A 14,906-nucleotide genomic window follows, 5' to 3' on the forward strand; every position below is an offset into this window, starting at 1 on the left:
GCCAAATAACACTTTTTGACACGTTTAAATAAGATTTTAATTTCACACGTCAAATAACACAATTCCATTTTAGAATGTTGTGTGTTCTGAATTTGCATGTGCAAGCCAAGTGCCACCACTACTATCAGTAGCACTGTCAAAGCTGTAATCAAAGAAGTCTGCAAACAAGCACACACAGGCCACGAACGATGTTTACAATACCGCATTGGTGAAAATAGACCAAATTATTAGGGTGAGGCACATGGGCTACTAACAGCTTACTACCCAACATACATTTAGTATTACTTTCTTAGCTACTGTATACATATCTCCCATGCGTATTACATCATTTATGCAGCAGCACAACATTACAAGACATTTTTGGACTCACCTTGTGCTGTGCTCACAATAAACAGGAAAGTGGCGCGGTGGTCCTTTGTGGGCAAATTTTGTCATTCAACTTTGTCATCAAAGCCTGGCATTCTTTGGTTTATGGTGGGAACTCAGATAAAAACACAGCCATTCCACTGAATAGCAGGCTAGTGGTTGCTTTGCAATGCTTGCAGTTAGCCATTGATTGCTTCCAAAGCACTCATTGTTGAATTTGCGATTTCCAACTTGTTGTGTAATGTTTATGTCCAATGGTCGGTGAGCACCGATATGTTTTATCTATAATTTATCTTCATATGACAAGGATTAAAAAGGATTTGCCAGTAGATTGTCGACTTGATTCATGATTCATGATGAGGACTGCTAGCTAAGATTTTTAAAGTAAGATGTTGACATGATCAGTCCAATCAAAGCTACTGTACATATAACAGGATTTGATGTCATTTTATCTGTGGCCAATGAACTTGAGCCTTCTTTGAAGGTCTCTTCTAATGTAACTCCATGGCAGGACCCAAAGGGCTTAAATGTTCGATGTCTAACCTTACTAAGGACTTAGACTTGGCCTGTGACGTAGTGTCCCCATGAGTGACAGAACACTGAGAACACTGAGCCAATCACGGCGCAATGCTCCTCTTTTCTGCTAGCTTGCCCCACCACGACAGAAAGCACTGAGCAAGGCTGAAATTGCATTTTGGAGCTGCCTTACTCAAGAAAACAAAAAAGAGACCATGTTTGTATGCGGCTTTATTAACTCAATGAAATATATATTTTTTTAACATTGTTTGCCACCTGATACGTGACACGTATTAATGTCAAGATAACATGCAAAATAGGCAAGCCCCCCCCCCAAAGAAAACGATATACTTTTTGGGGGGCTAAAAATGTGGGGCTCAAAACAGGTGGGGCTCTACCCCACCTGCCCTGAATGACGGGTCGCCACTGTTGCTCTGACATGCACTGTCAACTGTGGGACCTTATAGAGACAGGTGTGTGCCTTTCCAAATCATGTCCAGTCAATTTAATTTAACACAGGTGGACTCCAATCAAGTTGTAGAAACATCTCAAAGGATGATCAATGGAAACAGGAAATGGAAACAGGATGCACCTGAGGTCAATTTCGAGTTTTATAGCAAAGGCCCTGAATAGTTATGTAAATAAGGTATTTCATATTTTTTTCAAAAAACAGTTTTCACTTTGTTATTTTGGGGTATTGTGAGTAGATGGATGAGGAAAAATGGTTAATTAATACATTTTAGAATAAGGCTGTAACTTAAGAAAATGTGGAAAAGGGGAAGGGGTCTGAATACTTTCCGAATGCGCTGTATAAAGGCATTTACACTGCCATTTCTCACATAATTAATTTTACAGACACCAAAAGATCCCACCATATCGACTGAACAAGTTGTCTGTCAACATTTATAAGATTGTACCAGCATTTCCTGTTTCCATCAGCCCGGTCGTGACTTTTTACATGCATCAGGTAACTAATCTGCATGAAAGGGTTGGATGAAAACCTGGTTACACTTTGCATGATCATTTTTTAAATAAATGCCATGACTTTACTCGCATTAGAACTGTGGATGGAAACATGGTTTATGACATTTCAGATTTGGATATGATAATTTATCAAGAACTATGTAGTGATGTAGTAGTGAGCTACTTTTTCAAATTAACTTTAGTTAAGTTAACTAAATATTTCTTAAGGGTAGCTTTAGTGTAGCTTAACTTCTTCCAGTGTGATTGGTAGCTTCATAAACTATATTTTCAGAGTAGATTCCCCAACACTGCTGGGCGGCAACAGAATGGTCCAATATTATGTCAAGGGCAATTAAGGTCTGAATGCACCTGACCCTAATCTAATCCCCTTTGAAAGGAGGGAGCTCCAACTGTTTGCTGTGTTTAATAACAATGACCTCACCCCACTGCCAGAGGATCCGGAGGATCTGGTTGATCTGGCTCTGAAACATGGTTTTATTGTACCTTTTTATCACTGCAAAAACTGTCCCTAAGAGCCCTGCGAGGATGAGCATTGGCCAGAGACAACAAACCGGTGCTTTGAGGTGAGTAAGTCAGTCATTGAACATGACCTATCTTCAAACACCCTAAAAACATTACCTACCAAACACCCTATAAAACTATAACACTAAAATAAGTCAGCCACTCTGACTTGAATCCACATGGGATTTTCTGAAAGGATTTGGAATGTTTTGTGTGTTTTAAATTAAAGAGCAAAATCATTTATTTATTTTTTATACTTTTTAAAAATGAAAGATTACGAAAATATTATAAAGGTTATTGGACTACCGATTGTTAAAAGCTAACTAAAAGTTATCAATTAAATATAAAATAAATAAACTATTCCCCAAATAGCATTCACAGCTACAACACAAACCTAAAGCCAGCACGCTACGCATGCCGCATGTTAAATTGGAATCATGAGGACAGGGAGTGGAGCGGATATCCTGGGAGAGCAACTTCAAGTCCACCCCTCCCCAAACAATATCTACCTTAGACTCTCACATTGAGCATTGACCGTGCCTGGCCTTGTGTGGACCCCCCCCCGCGCCCAACACCTCCCAAAACCACTACACTCACAATACCCCCAATATCTCCAATACCTTACCTTCACTACCCCCTAGCCCCCCCATAATTTCCACTGGGGTACGGCGCAGACAGGAGGAGTGGAGGTACAGACTGGCCTTGCATGTCCACAAACGGTCACTTTAATGCGCTGGAGGTCAAGGGATTAGTGGTCCAGGTCACCTCCAGAGCCAGAGTTATAATATAAACCGTACAAAGAGGTCACTGTCCAAGGGCGGAATGTACCCCCTCTCTCCCCCTTCCAACTCCTCCCCCCTTCCAAGAGGACAGGCAGGCAGGCAGGCACCCCATTCCTCTCCTCTACCTCCCCTCCTTACCCAACCTCCTCCCCCCTTCCAGGAGAACAGGCAGGCACACCATTCCTCTCCTCCTTTATCTCCGGGGGCAGCGTAAGTCATGCAGAACTCATGAGTGAGCACGCTGAGTGTGAGCTCATCGGATTAGGCTCTGAGATAAGGGCAGACCAGGGAGAACTCATAAGCAACACTGCAGTGCTTCCTGTGTCCTCCTCACAGCCCAACACAGACCAGCACTCTGGCATAGTCAATGAGAATGAATGGACAAAACTTATTATCCAAAGTACACTGACTAAACACTGTGGTAGAAAGAAATGCCTGTCATGCCTGTGATATTGTGAAAAATAATTAACATTTCAGTTTGAAGTCTTTAATACAATAAAAGTAGTGAGGATATTTCGGACACCTGTTGGTTAGGGCAGTCCCTCCTTGCCGCTCCTCCTCTCTTGTTTTATCCTCTGGATGTCTTCCATCCTTTGTTGTTTGTTCTTTCACCAATAATACCTGCCATTAAGGGAGGAGAGTTCAACAGTAAACAATCATTAGCGCATCACATCATGTCAAAGTTGGTATTCAAAGTGAATTATTCCCAGAACAACACTACCTCTGTTCTTCAGGGAAACTCCAGATTAAGAAGGACATTTTTGTTGACACTATAATGTGGCTGAGTTGGTTTGCTGAGCTGAAATTTCTAAACTATTACAAACTTGTTCTTAATGACACCAAAAACCGTTGTGACAGGTATCAGATCAAAGATGACTGAATCAGACTGCATCCTATTACAGTAGATTTGGCAATGCCTGTGTTTGTTGTTGGACCACCAAATAAGATGAACAGTATCTGGGTCATTCCACGAAAGAGTACCTTCGATATTTTTAAGTATAAATTGTGCACCAATATTGCATTTTGGTGAACTTTTATATTGAATATTAAAAGCATGGAACGACCCATCGATGTCTGTTGTATTAAAGGGATAGTGTGAGTTTTTAAAATAATTTATCATTTTTATACTTAGCCAGAGTCCGAGGAACTCATGGATACCATTTTTATGTCTCTGTGTGCAGTTGAAGGAAGTTGAAGTTAGCTTCGCGAGCCATTGCTAACTAGTGTTAGAGCAGTGACTGGAAGTCTCCCGGAACAACTAGCATGCAGACTCTGGGTAAAAAGAAAATGGGCTTAATTGCCCAAATCTCACACTATCCCTTTAACCAGTGGTATAGCTGGGGTTTTATGTAGGAGGAGGCAGTCTTTTGAAGTGATAAAACAAAGACAGAAGTATGGTATGCGACGATTGAAGTATGTGATGATAGAGGTATGGTATGTGGTGCTGACAGAATTCAGCCAACGGCAGGGGGTGTCGAGGCCAAAAACTAAATCTGAATGGGAGAGTCAATGTGGAAGTTTGGCTGTGGTAGAGGAACCACCATGGAACGCTATGCAGTTTCTCCTTGTTTACGTATGTCGTTGTGTGGAGGGAGGAGGTTGTTGGGATCAGTGAGTAGCAAAGAGAGAAATGGGGAAAGAAAGAAAGAGCGGCATAGAAAGGAGGGCTGAAAGGGATGAAGGGGCTGAGGGCTTGTCCTCTGAGTCGTGACCTTTGTTCTCTTCAATGGGGTTTATGTTCCAAGGACCCTTGTGCTACAATCTCTCTAGTTCAGGGATGGGCAACTTTGATGGGGGTGGAGGCCACAAAAATCGGAACTCATTTTGAGAGGCCTCATAGAGTCACGGGTCTGCGTACCAACATCCACACATGCAGTTCTAGCTTTTTGGGGGCATTAAGTGTCACCCCCCCCCCCCCATGTGGCATAGAGAAAATGTTTTATAACTAATTTAATACAATTCTACTTATTTTGCCATAAGATAAATGTTTTCAGTTTTTAATATGATATCTCAGTAATATGTCAGCAATTCGACCATGATTACTACACGTTTAGATAGCTGGCTAGACTAATTTTCCAATCCAAAATTGTTTAGCTGACATTTAGTGACTGTCAGCGACTGACATAAGAGAAAAACGACTAATGCACAACGACATTTCTACATTGCACCTTGTGTGTTCTATTCTACTATTCTAACTCTCGACACTAAGTTGAGATGCCAAATGAGTCAATCAATCAAATGTCAATCAAATGTATTTATAAAGCACTTTTTTTTACATCAGCTACACAGAAACCAGCCCAAACCCCAAACAGCAAGCAATGGAGATGTAGAAGCAATTTCAAACACAGACCCCCCCTCCGCCACCCCCAAAATGTTTTAAGTATTTGTTTCTCTAGTTGGACATCCCTTACTCCTCTTATTTACAGTGCCTTCAGAAGGTATTCACACCTCGACTTTTTTCAAATTTTATTGTGTTACAGCCTCAATATAAAATTGATTAAATTGAGATGTTTCTGGTCACTGGCCTACACACAATTGCCTATGATGTCGAAGTGGAATTATGTTTATATATATATATAAACACTACCATTCAAAAGTTTGGGGTCACTTAGAAAGGCAGAGTTGCAAAGAAAATGCCATATCTCAGACTGGCCAATAAAATGAAAAGATTAAGATGAGAAAAAGAACACAGACACTGGACAGAAGAACTCTGTCTAGAAGGCCAGCTTCCCGGAGTCACCTCTTCACTGTTGACGTTCAGACTGGTGTTTTGCAGGCACTATTTAATGAAGCTGCCAGTCGAAAACTTGTGAGGCGTCTGTTTATCAAATGTACTTGTCCTCTTGCTCAGTTGTGCACCGGGGTTTCCCACTCCTCTTTCTATTCTTGTTAAAGACCGTTTGCGCTGTTCTGTGAAGGAAGTAGTACACAGCATTGTACGAGATCTTCAGTTTCTTGGCAATTTCTCTCATGGAATAACCTTCTTTAAACATAACAAGAATAGACTGATGAGTTTCAGAAGAAATGTCTTTGTTTCTTGCCATTTTGAGCCTGTAATCGAACCCACAAATGCTGATGCTCCAGATACTCAACTAGTCTAAAGAAGGCCAGTTTTATTGCTTTAAACAGAACAACAGTTGTCAACTGTGCTAACATAATTGCAAAAGAGTTTTCTAATGATCAATTAGCCTTTTAAAATTATAAACTTGGATTAGCTAACACAACTTGCCATTGGAACATGGGAGTGATGGTTGCTGATAATGGGCCTCTGTACGTTTCCAGCTACAATTGTCATTTACAACATTAACAATGTCTACAATGTATTTCTGATCAATTTGATGCTATTTTAATTGACAAAAAATGTGCTTTTCTTTTTTTTTTAAAGGACATTTCTAAGTGACCCCAAACTTTTGAACGGTAGTGTATATATATATTTTTTTACAAATTAATACAAAATGAAAAGCTGAAATGTCTTGACTCAATAAGTATTCAACCCCTTTGTTATGGGAAACCTAAATAGGTTCAGGAGTAAACATTTGCTTAACAATTCACATAATAATTTGCATGGATGCACTCTGTGTCCAATAATAGTGTTTGACATGATTTTTTTAATGACTACCTCATCTCTGTACTTCACACATACAATTACCTGTAAGGTCCCTCAGTCGAGCAGTGAATTTCAAACACAGATTCAACCACAATGACGAGAGAGGTTTTCCAATGCCTGGAAAAGAGGCTCACCTATAGTATTGGTAGGTGCAGACATTGTGATATCCTATTGAGCATGGGGAAGTTATTAATTACACTGTGGATGGTGTATCAATACACCCAGTCACTACAAAGATACAGGCGTCCTTCTGTCACACCCTGATCAGTTTCACCTGTCCTTGTTATTGTCTCCACCCCCTCCAGGTGTCGCTTGTTATCCCTGGTGTATTTAACAATGTGTTTCCTGTCTCTCAGTGCCAGTTCGTCTTGTATGTTCCAAGTCAACCAGTGTTTTTCCCGTGCTCCTGCCTTTTCTATTATCTTTTTTTAGTCCTCCTGGTTTTGACCCTTGCCTGTTTTCTGGAGTCTGTACCCGCCTGCCTGACCATTCTGCCTGCTCTGACCTCGAGCCTGCCTGCCACACTGTACCTCCTGGACTCTGAACTGGTTTTGACCTTTTGCCTGTCCACGACCATTCTCTTCCCTACCCCTTTTGAATGTAATAAATATTAAAGACTCAAACCATTTGCCTCCTGTGTCTGCATCTAGTTCTCACCTTGTGCCCTTATACCTTCCTAACTCAGTTGCCGGAGAGGAAGAAAAATGATTTCACCATAAGGCCAATGGTAACTTTAAAACAGTTACAGAGTTTAATGGCTGTCATAGGAGAAAACTGAGGATGGATCAACAGGATTGTAGTTACTCCACAATACTAACCTAATTGACAGAGTGAAAAGAAGGAAGCCTGTACAGATTTATTTTTATATACATGCATCCTGTTTGCAACAAGGCTTTAAATTAATACTGCAAAAATGTGGCAAAGCAATTCACTTTTTGGGCTAAATTATAGGTGGGCTATGTACAGGTGCACTTGAATAATTACTGTATAAATGCACAATGTCATTTGTGTCAAATCTGTCATTTGGAAACATTGTACGGTATGTTAAAATCACTGTTTTTTTTCTCTCAAGTTGGAGATAAGTATGGGCCAACTAAACATTTTAAGTTCAGCTAACACATTGATTGAAATGTTGAGTAAACTTTAAAAGGCTGTGGAACCAGTTACTAAATAATTATTAGCTGAATACATTTTCTTTTTTAAATTTTATTTTTACAGTTCAGAGCTGAAGCTGTAGCTGTAGCTTCTCAGGACTCAGGCATACGAGGTTCATATGGGAATCAAGGTCAGGTTACACTCCTCACATGTGGGAACACTGTTCAGGGAAATCAGCTCCATGCAATTGTGTGTATGTTTACGGAAAACAGTTTGGAAGTTAGGAAATTAGTACTCAATTGGGCCCCAATGGAAATCAGAAGCCCCCCCCCCCCTACGTATCAAGCATTAGCGATAACATTAAGATAACATAGAGATAACATTGAGGTAACATTGACGTAACATTGACATATTGGACATTTGTAGGCCTTTAGTATGCTTAGTGCTCCTCCTTCAACAGATGTACTGCAGTGGCCCTGTGATATAATGTGTTTGGTCGTACTCTGTCTGGAGGCAACGAGGGTTTGAAACTCAGTCTTTGTTTAGTCTACATTCCTCGTTTTGTATTATGTCTGACAGTGTTGTCTGACACTATTTATTGCTATGACCAAATTGTTTCTCAATTGGTGATGCAGGAGTCTTATTATGTTTACCATTGGTTATCATGAGAAACAGCATTTTGTTGAAAGCCAGCTCAGCAGGAGCTCAGCCACTTGAGTTTGTCCACAGTCTGCTTCTTCGTTTGTTTTAAATTACAGTCTGGCGTGTTTGGGTATAGATTGTCATTTCATAATAGCTGTTTTAGATACTCAGATAAAACACGGTTTGCTTCTTGGCTGTACGGACATGTATGCAAAACTCACCCTTTCATTCAGTTTATTCTCCATCAAATTTACCTGGATTTGGCTTTCTTTACAATCAGTTAGACGGTCTAGTTCGTCTACTAGTTTTTTTTATTAATGCAATTTAAAATGTATACTGAACAAAAATATAAATGCAACAATTTCAATTATTTTACTGAGTTACAGTTCATATGAGGAGATCAGTTCATTGAAATAAATTCATTAGGCCCTCATCTATGGATTTCAATTGACTGGGAGTACTGATATGCATCTGTTGGTTACAGATACCTTAAAAAAATGGGCCTCACATTGGGCCTCAGAATCTTGTTGCGGTATTTTTGTGCATTCAAGTTGTCAATTGATTAAAATGCAATTGTGTTCGTTGTCCGTAGATTATGCCTGCCCACACCATAACCCCACTGCCACCATGGGGCAGAATGCAGAATGTTGACATCAGCAAACAGCTCGCCCACACGACGCCATACACATGGTCTGTGATTGTGAGGCCGGTCCGACGTACTGCCAAAATCTTGAAAAACGATGTTGGAGGCGGCTTATGGTAGAGAAATTAACATTCAATTCTCTGCCAACAGCTCTGGTGGACATTCTTGCAATCAGCATGCCAACTGCACGCTCCCTAAAAACTTGAGACATCTGTGGCATTGTGTTGTGTGACAAAACTGCACATTTTAGAGTGGCCTTTTATTGTCCCCAGCACAAGGTGTACCTGTGTAATGATCATGCTGTTCAATCAGTTTCTTGATATGCCACACCTGTCAGGTGGATGGATTATCTTGGCAAAGGAGAAATGCTCACTAACAGGGATGTAAACAAATCAGCTCATGAAACATGAGACCAACAGTTCACATGTTGTGTTTATATTTTTGTCCAGTGTATTTTCTGTATGGAATAATACCATAAAGTTTGGTTTTCTCTCAGAGGGTCAAAAATACAAATTGGCTCCTGCAAAGTCCTGTTTCTATTTTCCCATAGGGAATTCCCCTTCTGTAAAGACTTTCACCTCCATCCCCTATGAAAGTAGAACTGCAATTAAAATGTGTCACAAGTTTTATGAAGATACAGTACATATGGCTCTGCGGAAAATTAGGTTTGTTCAAAAGATGTCCCTTTGCTAAATAGATTAAAATAATTTTGTTTCACTGTAAGACACACACAGATGGACACACGCATGCCCACACCTCCCCCAAGTCTTGAGACCATAGTCAATGCCCATGAAAAAATAGCACCATAACACAACAGACTAACGAAGTAACAGATACTGTAGCTGACACACTGTGACATTTCTCTGTAATCCTGGTTGTTTTCTTTCTACCTCCCTGAGCATAACTCATAATCAAACATTGAATCACAATCTTTGGATAGAGCTTAAAAATACCTACTTGGGGAAGACGTAAGAGACACTGATGATAGACATTTACACCATGTGTCCAGCTCTGTACTGCTAATCCTCAAATTAAATTGTTATTCTGTCTAATTGATTTGAAATTCACTTCGAACCAGAAACAGTTTGTGTTTCATCTCAGGAGAATATTGACAAACAATTTACTATTTTCCTGTCTATTATGTGGTGGTAATGTCATGTGGTGATATGTCATAACAGGTTACAATGGTTGTTTTGTTTGACCAAACCAAAGCAGTGTTACAGAATGGAGATTAACATACTTTTGGTCATGTAGTGTATGTGGACACCTAGTCATCGAACATCTCCTTCTAAAATCATGGGCATTAATAAGGAGATGGTCCCCCCTTTGCTGATATAACAGGCTCCACTCTTCTGGGAAGACTTTCCACAAGATTATGGAACATTGTTGTGGAGACTAGCTTCCATTCAGCCACAAGAGCATTAGTGAGGTCGGGCACTGATGTTAGGCGATTAAACCTGGCTTGCAGTCGGCGTAACCAATTCTTCCCAAAAGTGTTTGATGGGGTTGACATGTTCTTCCACACCGATCTCGACAAACCATTTCTGTTGGGACCTCACTTTGTGCAAGTGGGCACTGTCATGCTGAAGCAGGAAAGGGCCTCCCCAAAACTGTTGTCACAAAGTTGGAAGCACAGAATCGTCTAGAATGTTATCGTCATCTGAACCATGAAAAACAGCCCCAGACCAGTATTCCTCCTCCACCAAACTTCACAGTTGGTACTATGCATTCGGGCAGGTAGCGTTCTCCTGGCATCCGCAAAACACAGATTGGTCCGTAGGACTGCCAGATGGTGAAGTCATCACTCCAGAGAACACGTTTCCACTACTTCAGAGTCCAATGGCGGCGAGCTTTACACCACTTCAGCCGACGCTTGGCTTTGCACATGGTCATCTTAGGCTTGTGTGCGGCTGCTCGGCCATGGAAACCCATTTCATGATGCTCCTGATTAGCAGTTCTTGTACTGACGTTCCTTCCAAAGGCAATTTGGAACTCGCTTCAGCACTCGGTTGTCCCGTTCTGTGAGCTTGTGTGGCCTACAACTTTCCGGCTGAGCCTTTGTTGCGCTTAGTTGGAAAGGTGGCATCCTATGACGGTGTCACATTGAAAGTCACTGAGCTCTTCAGTAAGGCCATTCTACTGCCAATGTTTGTCTATGGAGATTACATGGCTGTGTGCTGGATTTTATACACCTGGCAGTAACAGATGTGACTAATTTGAAGGGGAGTCCACATACTTTTATGTACAGTATATATATAGTGTAATAGCTAATGTGTCTCAGAGTTCCACTAGGGTAAAAACATGGTACAAATAGCAACTCAAGTGCAGTTCAATTGTAAATGAGTTTACAAAACATTACTCTGAGAAATGAGTCATCATGGGCTTCCCCCTGACTTAAAAACACGTTTCTTCTCTTTGTTTACAAGCACTGTTAGACTGTTTTATTAATGGAAATACACATTTTACGTGCCCTAATTAATTGCTATTATTACTCACAACAATGTTTATTGCTGTGTTATAGACTGATTAGAGCTACTGAACTCAATAAGAATTGAGCAAATGTTTTTGTTCATTATGATGTAGCAGAGCTTTGTGTCTCACTAACTTAGAGCTGGTCCCCAATCTTTTCCCCAAGTCACATCAGTCACAACACTGATAACACAACATGGTTTCAGTGGATACCCATACCTCACTCCTTTCCCCCAGCCCAGCTGTGCAGATTCTCTTAAGCCTTCTCATCATCATATATCAGCATGTAGGTCAGCAGAACCAGACTCAGACCTTGCCCCAGACCTCCCAGTCTACTCCCCCAGCCCAGTGAGTCTGTCCTAGTAGGGTAAGGTTTATTCATCGGCCCCCTAAGGAGACAGGAGAAGCACACAGACAGATATCCAGGCAGCCCCGTGTTGCATCATTTTCACTCAGTGCAGGTGTGTGGCCAATCTCAGCCAGCTCACGCCACTTCAGCGTTTAGCTATGCTCTGGACGTAGTCAGGGTTGCTTTTGTCATCCACCATTACTCAGAGAGCTGCCTGAGGGAATGTTAGTCTAGAGATCCTGTAAAGCCTTTCCTGCCCTACACCCACTAACCCTGTCAGCATCACAAGGACAGCTGTCACAACATTCATCCACAAATGAAGTAATTTTTCTGAACAGTGCTCCTGCGCTTTTTCAATGTGAAAATGAACAATCTACACACAATATACACACTGAAATGGCTGATACAAAGTGGATGAGCTTTAGTCACAAGGCTTTTCCTTTCTCAGACGGGGTCCTTAGATATACCATACCATACTAAGTAAAGAAACATGCTATTGAAGCACCTTAAAGATCAGTCCCGCTTGTCATAACAGCACAGGCTTATAGGTAAAGTGCTGATTCAAAGTTGTTTGCCATACCCCATCTACACTGAACCCACAGGTAGAGGGAGGGCGAAAGGGTTTAACGCCTTTCATTCAGAGGGGATGATCACCTGTGGAAAGACTAACGTGTGCTGGATGCAGGTGATGAGGGCATGAGGGTCGGTTCATGTCCTCTGCATTTTCCCAGGGCTTCCCTCATGATCAGACGACCATTGTCCAAACCCTACAGCTTACCAATAGGATCATAGGGTGTGTGTGTGTGTGAGAGTGTGTGTGTGAGTGAGTGAGTGAGTGAACATCTGTGGGTCCAGAGCACAGTGGACAGGCAGAGAGAGAGAGAGAGAGAGAGAGAGAGAGAGAGAGAGAGAGAGAGAGAACATCTGTGGGTCCAGAGCACAGTGGACAGGCAGAGAGAGAGAGAGAGAGAGAACATCTGTGGGTCCAGAGCACAGTGGACAGGCAGAGAGAGAGAGAGAGAGAACATCTGTGGGTCCAGAGCACAGTGGACAGGCAGAGAGAGAGAGAGAGAGAGAGAACATCTGTGGGTCCAGAGCACAGTGGACAGGCAGAGAGAGAGAGAGAGAGAGAGAGAGAGAACATCTGTGGGTCCAGAGCACAGTGGACAGGCAGAGAGAGAGAGAGAACATCTGTGGGTCCAGAGCACAGTGGACAGGCAGAGAGAGAGAGAGAACATCTGTGGGTCCAGAGCACAGTGGACAGGCAGAGAGAGAGAGAGAGAGAGAGAGAGAGAGAGAGAGAGAGAGAGAGAGAGAGCATCTGTGGGTCCAGAGCACAGTGGACAGGCAGAGAGAGAGAGCATCTGTGGGTCCAGAGCACAGTGGACAGGCAGAGAGAGAGAGCATCTGTGGGTCCAGAGCACAGTGGACAGGCAGAGAGAGAGAGAGAGAGAGAACATCTGTGGGTCCAGAGCACAGTGGACAGGCAGAGAGAGAGAGAGAGAGAACATCTGTGGGTCCAGAGCACAGTGGACAGGCAGAGAGAGAGAGAGAGAGAGAACATCTGTGGGTCCAGAGCACAGTGGACAGGCAAAGAGAGAGAGAGAGAGAGAGAGAACATCTGTGGGTCCAGAGCACAGTGGACAGGCAGAGAGAGAGAGAGAACATCTGTGGGTCCAGAGCACAGTGGACAGGCAGAGAGAGAGAGAGAGAGAGAGAGAGAGAGAGAGAGAGAGAGAGCATCTGTGGGTCCAGAGCACAGTGGACAGGCAGAGAGAGAGAGCATCTGTGGGTCCAGAGCACAGTGGACAGGCAGAGAGAGAGAGAGAGAGAGAGAGAGAGAGAGAGAGAGAGAGAGAGAGAGAGAGAGAGCATCTGTGGGTCCAGAGCACAGTGGACAGGCAGAGAGAGAGAGAGAGAGAGAGAGAGAGAGAGAGAGAGAGAGAGAGAGAGAGAGAGAGAGAACATCTGTGGGTCCAGAGCACAGTGGACAGGCAGAGAGAGAGAGAGAGAGAGAGAGAGAGAGAGAGAGAGAGAGAACATCTGTGGGTCCAGAGCACAGTGGACAGGCAGAGAGAGAGAGAGAGAGAGAGAGAACGAACATCTGTGGGTCCAGAGCACAGTGGACAGGCAGAGAGAGAGAGAGAGAGAGAGAACATCTGTGGGTCCAGAGCACAGTGGACAGGCAGAGAGAGAGAGAGAGAGAACATATGTGGGTCCAGAGCACAGTGGACAGGCAGAGAGAGAGAGAGAGAGAGAGAGAACATATGTGGGTCCAGAGCACAGTGGACAGGCAGAGAGAGAGAGAGAGAGAGAGAACATCTGTGGGTCCAGAGCACAGTGGACAGGCAGAGAGAGAGAGAGAGAGAGAGAACATCTGTGGGTCCAGAGCACAGTGGACAGGCAGAGAGAGAGAGAGAACATCTGTGGGTCCAGAGCACAGTGGACAGGCAGGGAGAGAGAGAGAGAGAGAGAGAGAGAGAGAGAGAGAGAGAGAGAGAGAGAGCATCTGTGGGTCCAGAGCACAGTGGACAGGCAGAGAGAGAGAGCATCTGTGGGTCCAGAGCACAGTGGACAGGCAGAGAGAGAGAGAGAGAGAGAGAGAGAGAGAGAGAGAGAGAGAGAGAGAGAGAGAGAGAGAGAGAGAGAGAGCATCTGTGGGTCCAGAGCACAGTGGACAGGCAGAGAGAGAGAGAGAGAGAGAGAGAGAGTGTTTGTGTTTGTCCCACAAAATGGGACAAACACCAAATTGAGACTCTGCACGCAGAATTCTGCAAAAATATCCTCCGTGTACAACGTAGAACACCAAATAATGCATGCAGAGCAGAATTAGGCCGATACCCACTAATTATCAACATCCAGAAAAGAGCTGTTAAATTCTACAACCACCTAAAAGGAAGCGATTCACAAACCTTCCATAACAAAGCCATCACCTACAGAGAGATGAACCTG

The sequence above is a fragment of the Oncorhynchus kisutch genome, linkage group LG2 (assembly GCF_002021735.2).
Source record: "Oncorhynchus kisutch isolate 150728-3 linkage group LG2, Okis_V2, whole genome shotgun sequence".
In the NCBI taxonomy this organism is placed as follows: domain Eukaryota; kingdom Metazoa; phylum Chordata; class Actinopteri; order Salmoniformes; family Salmonidae; genus Oncorhynchus; species Oncorhynchus kisutch.